Source organism: Aquarana catesbeiana, linkage group LG02 (genome assembly GCF_042186555.1).
Source record: "Aquarana catesbeiana isolate 2022-GZ linkage group LG02, ASM4218655v1, whole genome shotgun sequence".
Classification (NCBI taxonomy): Eukaryota; Metazoa; Chordata; class Amphibia; order Anura; family Ranidae; genus Aquarana; species Aquarana catesbeiana.
The window spans coordinates 509,254,171-509,263,903 of record NC_133325.1 but is presented as its reverse complement, the minus strand read 5'-3'; positions in this window follow the sequence as shown (position 1 = coordinate 509,263,903).

Genomic DNA, 9,733 nt, shown 5'->3' with positions numbered 1-9,733 from the left:
AAGCAGCCAGCATGCGACCAGCACCGGAGGTGGCCGAACTCCGGCGGGCAGTGCAGGGTTTAAGGGACGGGCAGCGCAGGGCCCCCAACAATGACAGGGCCCTGGGCAGATGCCCCTTTTGCCCCGCGGTAAAGACGGCCCTGGCAACAAGGAACATAGACAACTGATGTTGTTACGTGGTGATTGTAATATTCCATTTACAAGACTTTGTAAGATTGTTCCACATTACAATGTCTAGGTATTACAAATGAGTTCTATGAGAATGCAAACATAATAAATGTGTTGTATATAACTTTCTAAGTTCCTGCTTCTACTTTGTTCAGGTTGTACAGTCTTGGCAACAGATTAACATTTATGCCATTTAATGAAAGGTTCTTCTATCATTATCATAACCATCATCAACATTATCATCATCACCATCATATGTTCTACCTTTGCTGTACCACTTTACTTATTCTCACTGCAGACAGTAAGCAACCAGAAATTCAATCATTATCATGGGTTATTTCAACTATCTATACATCAACTGTGTTCAAACATTTGTTTCTAGTAGATATAGATATAATGTACACAACTTGAAATAAACCATAGGGGAAACCTTGCTAGATTTGGGTTGCTAGAGGACTTCCCCTTCTGCAGCATTGCTCTTCCAAAATACACATTTTTAACACCAGCCAAGCAGGTTTTATTTGTGTGCGTTACGCCAAAACCAGTTGTTCGGACCTCTAACCACTGGTTGTGTCACTGTCTGTGGACCTGCTACCTACCGTTGTATTCTACACCTACCAACATTTTCACATGCCCCAGCCTGTATTTGATCAGTGATAAACAGGATTTTCTACAAGTTAATCCGTACACTAAAGGTATTTGCACCCATCTACTATCTGTGAAAACAACATATTATGGGGAAGCTGCAACACTAAAAGTTAACCAACTTTCTTGAAAATATACTTCCCAATATGCAAAGCTAAACTACAAAAATAATATTCATGTCACTATTTTACAAATCAAAATAAACAATGTGATAATAAACAATTCATGTCCATAATTACAGTGTCAATATTGTGTATATACAGTAGAAATAAATTGTGAACACATTTTATAAGCAATTCATGCAATTATCAGTCCATGCTGTGAAAGCTTGAAGATCCTTCAACCCAAAGATCATGACAAATCCCAAAGTGTGTGTGTGTAAATCTCTAACCACCACCAAGGGACAAATAGATGGATTCTCATTTTGTAACAAAGCTGTAAAATGTATCTGTTTTTTTTTTTACTTATTTTTTTACACATGCGCAGCTCAGTGTATAATGCAGACAACCAATTAAAAAAATCTTTTATGCAGAAGAGATATAGTATGTCTCTCCTGTTTTAAAAAAGCCTGCCTGTTATCAACTTAGTTGAACATTCAATTAAATTCAAGTAGAACATTCAATTTAAAAAAAAAAATTGCAAATTTGTACCCCAATGAACACTGCCACCAAATGTGGGAGAGGTTACCTGGACTCCACATCTCCAGCAAAAAGGTTTGGGCTTAGTATCCCACTAATTGTCATGTACCTGACTGGGGATCCCAAGATGACAAGGGTTGCCATAATTCCCATCCAAGTACCCCTGGTACTGAAAACATGGACTGCTAAGGCAGCGGAAGCGTGGAGTTGCCAGGAAGCTGGAGCAGTGAACTTGAGTTTCGAAGTGCAGAGATCCACCAGGTAGACATATGGAGTCAGGTCACCAGCTGGGTTCTGCAGCAGCCAGGCAAATAGGTACATGATCATGAACAAGTTCCAGGTCAGCTACAGGCAAACATCAGCAAAATGCTGGCAGTGAAGTGCAAAGTCAGGAGTCAGAGTCGCAGTCACAAGTCCAGGCCAGATAACAGAGATGAGCAGCAGCCATACCAGACAAGGGAAATCTGAAAAGAAGCACCAGGCGCAGCCATGTCAGTAAAGAGATTAGCAGGTTTTCAGGAATACAGGACACAGGGATCAGAGATGAAGACAAACCAGCGATGATGCTAGCAGACCTCAAGTTTAAATAGGCCGCCATGATCTGTGGACATTCCCATGCTTGAACACAGCCAGCACGAGGTTCCTGACACCTGTTTAAGTGCTTTGAGTCCCTGTATGAGTTATTTCTGAAAGGTACAGTATGTGACGGATAGCACTCCCAGGCTCACCTTGTACAGTTAAAGTGATTGTTATTTTTATAGCAAAAAAAATGAGCCTTTAAAAACATGTTGTACTTATCTGCTCTGTGCATTTGGTTTTGCACAGAGCAGACCTCCTCCTCTTCTCAGGTCCCTCTTCTGTGATCCTATACCCCTCCCTCCCATTCAGTGCCCCCACAGTAAGCAGATTGCTATGGGACACCTGAGCCGAGTCACAGCTCCCTGTGTTCAGACATGGAGCCCCAATCCGGCCTTGGCTCCTCTCTCCCCTGATTGGCTAGCTGACTTTTATTTTATTATTCTCCCTCCTGATTGGCTGGGACACAGCAGCGGGAGCCAATGGAGCCACTACTGTGTCCCAGCCAATCAGGATGGAGAATCTTGGATTGCTCAGACACTCGAGGACATTGCTGGACATAGAGGGACCTCAGGTAAGTGTTAGGGGGCCTGAGGGGGGCTGCTGCACACAGAAGTCTTTTTATTTTAACGCATGGCATGCATTAAGATAAAAAAACCTTCTGCCTTTACAACCCCTTGAACCCTTTATGCCAGCCTTTCTCAAACTTTTTGAAATAACTTTCAGATCTCAAGGAACCCTAGCTAATAATTATTTCATAAACAGCTCATGGGACATCAACCTGGACCGTATTTATATGGTTTGTATCCTATTATGCTGGTTAGTGGGAGCCTCTCTACTGTTAAAGTTACTGGTCTCTGAGCGTGACCCTTGACCGTGACAGAATAAACTCACCCAAACACGGAGGCTGCTATAGCAAATGCTGTGGCTCCTTTCAGGCAACAAATTGGAGAGCTGCAGGAGTTCAGTGTTACTTAGCAAGAAAAATTTGTCAAACTGGAAAGGAGCAAATCCATGCTCTGCAGAAACAATTGCTTACGTTCCCAAGATGATGCTAACACACATATACCTCAACTACTCAAGTTTAATGCAGGCCACTGCCATTATAGAGGTTTCCTTAATCAATGTCATATATACTTCCAAATGCAACCCACTGTGTTGACTTTTGAGAAAAAGAAAGGTATTATTTGTTGTCAACCTCCTGACCAAGGAAGCCCTAGCTTGGGTCCCCCTTATGTAGAACAAGACAGCCCCACTCTGAATAATTTTGAGTCTTTTGTGACCACTATGAATAATTTTTTTATGATCCTAATTGCTGCGCTACTGCCAAAGCTGCATAGTTTCGACAGGGAAGACACGTTGCTGAGTACATAGCTGAATTCCAATGTTGGATCCCAGCTACCAATTGGAATCCAGCAGGGCAAAAAATTCAGTCCTGCCTAGGGCTCTTTGAACAGGTAAAAGATGAGCTCACCAGAGTAGACAACTGCTAATGAATTTGAGGCTTTTAGACTCCTAATGAATTTGAGGCTTTTAATATTCAAACAAGAAATAAATCTGCCCATAATGATATGGAGACAGTTGATTGTTCACCTTTATTGTCAGGACTTGTGACCCGTGAAACGGTTCCTCTGGTACTCCATTATGAGTCTAACCATCGTCAGGCAAACAGCTTTCAGCTGATTACATCACCCAAAGTCCATGTCATAACGGGCATTCCTTGGTTTTATACTGATATCCCTTCCATTAACTGGGAGGACTGAACTATAAATTTTATGTACCCCCCATTGCAAGACAAAAAATTTAGAAAAACACTTTGAACAAGTTCTCCACCGATGAAGGAATCACAAGTTGATGTAGTAGCTACCCAGTCATATGACAACCTGCTTCGTCAATACCAATTCTGGGATATCTCTGATAAAAAGAATGACAATCAATTACCTCCTTATCGGCTGTATGATTGTCCCATAGAACTGCTACTATTGACAGAAATACTTTTTGGTCATCTTTTCTTGTTCAATTCTTTTTTATTGAAAATAAAAAACTGGATAAATCATAAAATTTGCATTATTTACTAACACTGCCATGTAACCAGAACATAGTAGATAACATTCAAAAAGTTTAAGAATGATGATAGCTCAAAATAGATTACAAGGAGGAGCAAATGTTAAATTATGAGCAGAGGTAAGCAGCTGAACAACCCCAATTTGCAGGAATAAGCAAACATAAATACTCCAAAATGGGAGAAATAAAAAGCAGCTTATCAAGTTTACACAGTTCAAATATATAAATGAAAGAGAATAGAAAGTAAAGGAACAGTGAAGAGAAAAGAGAAAGGGGGTCCAGGGGATCTAGTAGGTATATTGATCAAGCAACAGTCAATTGTAAGTCAACAGTGGGTAAAGCTAGAGATATATAATCAGGGTTCCAGTAATCAGTGGTCAAAGTCTCATTGAAGAAAATTATTGACTCACGGCTGCCATATCTTTGATGCCCTGTACACACGGTCGGACTTTTTTCGGACATTCCGACAACAAAATCCTAGGATTTTTTCCCACGGATGTTGGCTCAAACTTGTCTTGCATACACACGGTCACACAAAGTTGTCGGAAAATCCGATCGTTCTGAACGCGGTGACGTAAAACATGTACGTCGGGACTATAAACGGGGCAGTGGCCAATAGCTTTCATCTCTTTATTTATTCTGAGCATGCGTGGCACTTTGTCCGTCGGATTTGTGTACACATGATCGGAATTTCCGACAACGGATTTTGTTGTCGGAAAATTTTATCTCCTGCTCTCCAACTTTGTGTGTCGGAAAATACGATGGAAAATGTCCGATGGAGCCAACACACGGTCGGAATTTCCGACAACACGCTCCGATCGGACATTTTCCATCGGAAAATCCGACCGTGTGTACGGGGCATAAGTGTTTGGGGTTTGCTTTAAAAACAGTTGGTGAAAAATTGGTCTTTGGGTGTTGGTGATGCCTTCACATTTTAACATTCTATAGGTGTACTTGATGAAAGCAAGAATTGGCCTTGCTGTAAAAAATGTAAATTATATGCACCTGCCAAACAAGTACGGTAAAATTGACCCATGAAACCTATACAAAAAAATTACTTCAAGATAAAATCAACACCCACAAAGCTAGGCAGTCTAGACAGTATTGCAGAGATTTCACATCCCAAACACATTTAGTCAGCAACATTGGCATCTGGGGCTTAATAGCTGCTGCTAATTTAGGACTGATTCATTTTCAGAAAGGTCAGCTGGTCAACGGAACCTGTGGACAGACGCACACTTTTATATGTTAAAAAAATTCCAGCAGCACTGAATGCCCATTCGGAAAGCACACTGCATGCAGGGCAACCCAGCAGCTCAATTGCACACTGGACAAGTTCTGGCCAGTGGTCTATTCTCATGACCCAGTAACCCAGTGTATCATCTACTGGAAAGCTCCCCATGTCTGTTTTTGCCCCTAGATAATCTTCCACCATATGATGCAGACACTGCCTATGGGATGTTGAAGCTGACATCCCTGGGCGCCGAGCACTACTTTTTTTTTAATGCATTACTTAGGCAGCACCGTTCTTCACTGCTCCTCCTTTAACCAACAGAAGCTACAAAAATACCTTTACCATGAGACTGTAACCTACCAGACTTTGGAAAGGCGTTACATAAACTCCTCTTTAAGGTGTCCTCAAGATATTTTTCCTGTGCTCCCTCTGTGAGGGCTGGATGAGTTCTGAGACTTTCCCCTTGTAATACACATAAAAGGCAGTAGCCCCTGGGAGTGTCACAATACCGGAAGTTGCGCAACTGATGTCACTTCCGGTTGTTAAAAATGATGCTGATTATCATAAATAAGTATACAATTTAAAAGGAGCAATGAGCGGTATTATACCGCCAGCACCCATATATAAAAAGTCCAGATCAAATAACAAAAATGACAATGACAGCCGGGCCGGCTAATCCGGAAATGATCCAGATGCACACCAAGCCTCTCTCTCAGTGTGGCCAGATCTCATAGGTCGAAGCGCCATCGCGTTCCGCCCACCAGATCCAGCCTCATAGTATGGGTGTGCGCAGTAGCAGCGTACTCCGGAAATAGTCCTGATGCGCCCCGAGCCTCATTCTCGATGCATCCAAATCCGATAGGTCGAGGCGCCGTCATGCTCCACCCACCAGATATGGCATCAAGATACGAGTGTGTATAATGGCACACTCCGCACGTCAAGTGTGGCGAGCATGCGTTCCACACCTAGAACCAGACCTCTCTTTCGTATCGGCAACACCCTTCCTTCCCACATAGGAAATGAGGCGCCGATAGGTTAAGAAGGACTGGAACCAGGTCCTAATAAACTGGCAACAAATAAATGTGTCAGCAGAGGTGGTTCTAAGAAAAATTGGTGTTAATGTGTCGTGATATAAAACGACATAAAACATGTGACAAAACTAATTAAGGTAATAAAAAAAGGGGCATGACCATATGTAGATTGGAAATATTAAATTGAGATTGCAGTGACACTGCCAATGAGGGGCATCTCTTCCATCCTGTACAGTACAGCAAAAACCAGTGGGAAGGAAAAAAACATGACAAGCCCTCAGTATAGGGGGGCCTCCTCCATATGGTAATGGATGTACAAATAATATAAATGCATGTGTAATTTAATATTCTAAAATACATATTACTAACTAATGAATGGATCCAAAATTCCCACTAACGCTAATATAGATCAGAATAAAATTGAACGCTAAAAATTAAATTTATAAAAAAGGGGAGATCATAGGTAAAGGGACTATGCTTGATTAATGAAGGAATTGATGTCCCACTCTACATTGATACCTTGCGGAAAGTGGGAACCCAATTCATAAATCCAGTAAGTCTCTAGACGGGAGACTCCCCTAAGGGTCGAACCACCCCACCAAGGAGCAACGTATTTATCGATGATAAGAAACTGAGTGCCTTCAGGGTTTCGGTCATGGAATTCCCTATAATGATGAGGCACAGTATGCTTGGTGCTACCTGCTTTGATAAGATTGATATGTTCAGAGACTCGTGTTGTAAATGATCTAATGGTCCGCCCCACATACTGCTTACCGCATGGGCAAGTCAGAAGGTAGACCACCCCTGTAGTGGCACAAGTACAAAATTGTTTGATCTTATAGGAACGGCCAGTCACAGTAGAGGAAAAAGTATGACTAGCTCTCCTACCGTTGATGTTAAACTGGCATACTAGGCATTTTTTACAGGGGTAGAAACCAATCCAATTATGAAAAAAGGAAGCTCATTGCTCCTTTTAAATTGTATACTTGTTTATGATAATCAGCATCATTTTTAACAACCGGAAGTGACATCAGTTGCGCAACTTCCGGTATTGTGACACTCCCAGTGGGGGTAATTTCTGATTTAAATAGCGGTGAGTTGGGGGGGCTCCACACCCCAGATGAAGGCTTGTTAGCCAAAACATGTTGGGTGGACCCCTCACGATTACCGCGACTGATCTTTTTTGAGCTGTTTTGCGATCTCCTATCATCTGTGATGAGACCCCTCCCCCCATTTGAAGCAGAGGATATCTGACGATTCATCTTGCCAGACCTGGTGGTCAAGTAAGCTTTCTTAGACTTGTAAGACGTATGTCTTTTCAAGTCACCTGATTCTGGTAAGCCTCTCTTGATGCTCCGGTGATGGTCCCGCCACCTATTTAGACCCTCCATCCTTCTGTGGTTTCTTATCTATCCATCTGCCAGAAGTGATTAATTTTGTTTACGAGGAAGCTTGGGAGTTTCATTTCTCAATATTCAACCCTCATAGACTTTTGGTGGTGGTTTTCTATTTTTCACTAGGAATACAATTGTCAACTTTCATGGACTATATTCGTTGACTGGTCACTTATATATGATTTTTTCAAATTTACCACACTGTTTTTTATTATTGGTTTATTATATCCACTGTATCTCAAATGTTATTTTGAGGCACTTAGTATACTATTGGTTTATTATATTCACTGTATCCCATATGCTATTTTGAAGTACTCAGTTGATTATCTAGCCCTGTAAGGGATGGCTAGAATTTAGCTCACTATTCAATTTTGTAATGATTAACGTTTATACACATAGCGCTACACTATTTTTTAATTAGTTTGTTCCAACCTGTGTCTAGAGGTGTGTTAGCTGCTAACTGTATAACAATTTCTTTAGCACTTTCTGGCGCAGCGCTGTACTCATTTCCCCATTGATAAATTAAAAATAGCAAATATAAATAGAGTCAACCAGCGCAAACCATAAACCCTAACTAAAAGCAGCTGTAGTACTGAGGGTAAATTTATCAAATCCCAAAAAGCATACACATAAAAGGCAGTATAGCGCATACATAAATAAATGATAAAAGTAATCAATAAAAGTCCATATATAAATGGTAAATGCAGACAAAATCCAGCAATTCCTCCGGTGACACAAGTGACATGAAAAACTTGCAGAGTGACTGTAGTGAAAATGGACCTCCACCTTCAGTGACACAAGCCGCTCACCTCTACAGATGGACCCCTGAGTTAATCAGTCAGGTCAAAACAGCAATTCCCTCACAGGGATAATGGCAGGAGGAGATGCATATAGGACTTGATCAAACATCAACAGCGGGTGCGTATGCAGTAGTCATGTGAAAAAGATATAAGAAAATCTAGTGCTCTCTGAATACTGCTGGAACTTTATTAAAAATAGTGGAAACACTTACAAAACATTGCACTGTGCCCCAGTGCGAAGGATGCGAGTGTGAGTGTGGGTGGATGATCCACATAGGATAGACGAGCGGAGCGTGGGTGATGTCACGATCCAGTCATGTTCGTAATGCCGTACACGTTACGTCCCTAGAAGGGGGCGGGACTTCCTCAGCGGCGACGGCCGGACGTGGTGACACCCGCTTTAATACATATCTGCTACTCAGAATGGCCAATAAGCACCAGTGCGTACCCATCTCCATGACAACTAAGGAGGAAGTACTTAAAGGCGGAAAATGTAAACAGGAACAACAATGTCCACAATTCAACTATGGAGACCTGTTATAAAATAGCCATTAATGAATAACCAATAGTTAGTATACTGATAAAACAATCTATAAAGACTTAGGCAAGCCAAAATATTAAAAAGAAGAAAGAAAAGGAAAAATAAAAAAATGACATTAACCCCGCGCTCAAGCTCAATATCCTTGATCACCCACATACCACAGCATGAATAATAATACATGTTAAAAACACATAAACGTAGCATATTCAACATTTCATAAAATTCAAAGAACAGTCACTATCGATCAGAGATAAAACAATTAACGTCAAAGTCGACGTTCAGGCCCCCCGGAACGAGGACCATGGTCTCGTGAATCCAATGGGATTCTCTGCGACTAAGTTGACGTAGGAAGTTGCCCCCCCTTATTTACTCTCTTGATACCCCAAAAACTAAGACCCCTGGGATTTTGACCATGTACTAATTTAAAATGCTTGGAAACATTATGTGTTTTTAATCCCTTTTTAATGTTGTTGACATGTTCTCTTAAACGGACATGTAGGGGGCGAGAAGTCGTTCCTATGTACTGGAGGCCACACTCGCACTGAAGCATGTAGACAACCCCAATTGTTGTACAGGTGATAAGTTGATCTATTTTATATTCCTTACCAGTGGAGGTGGCCCTAAAACTTTTACGTTTTTTGT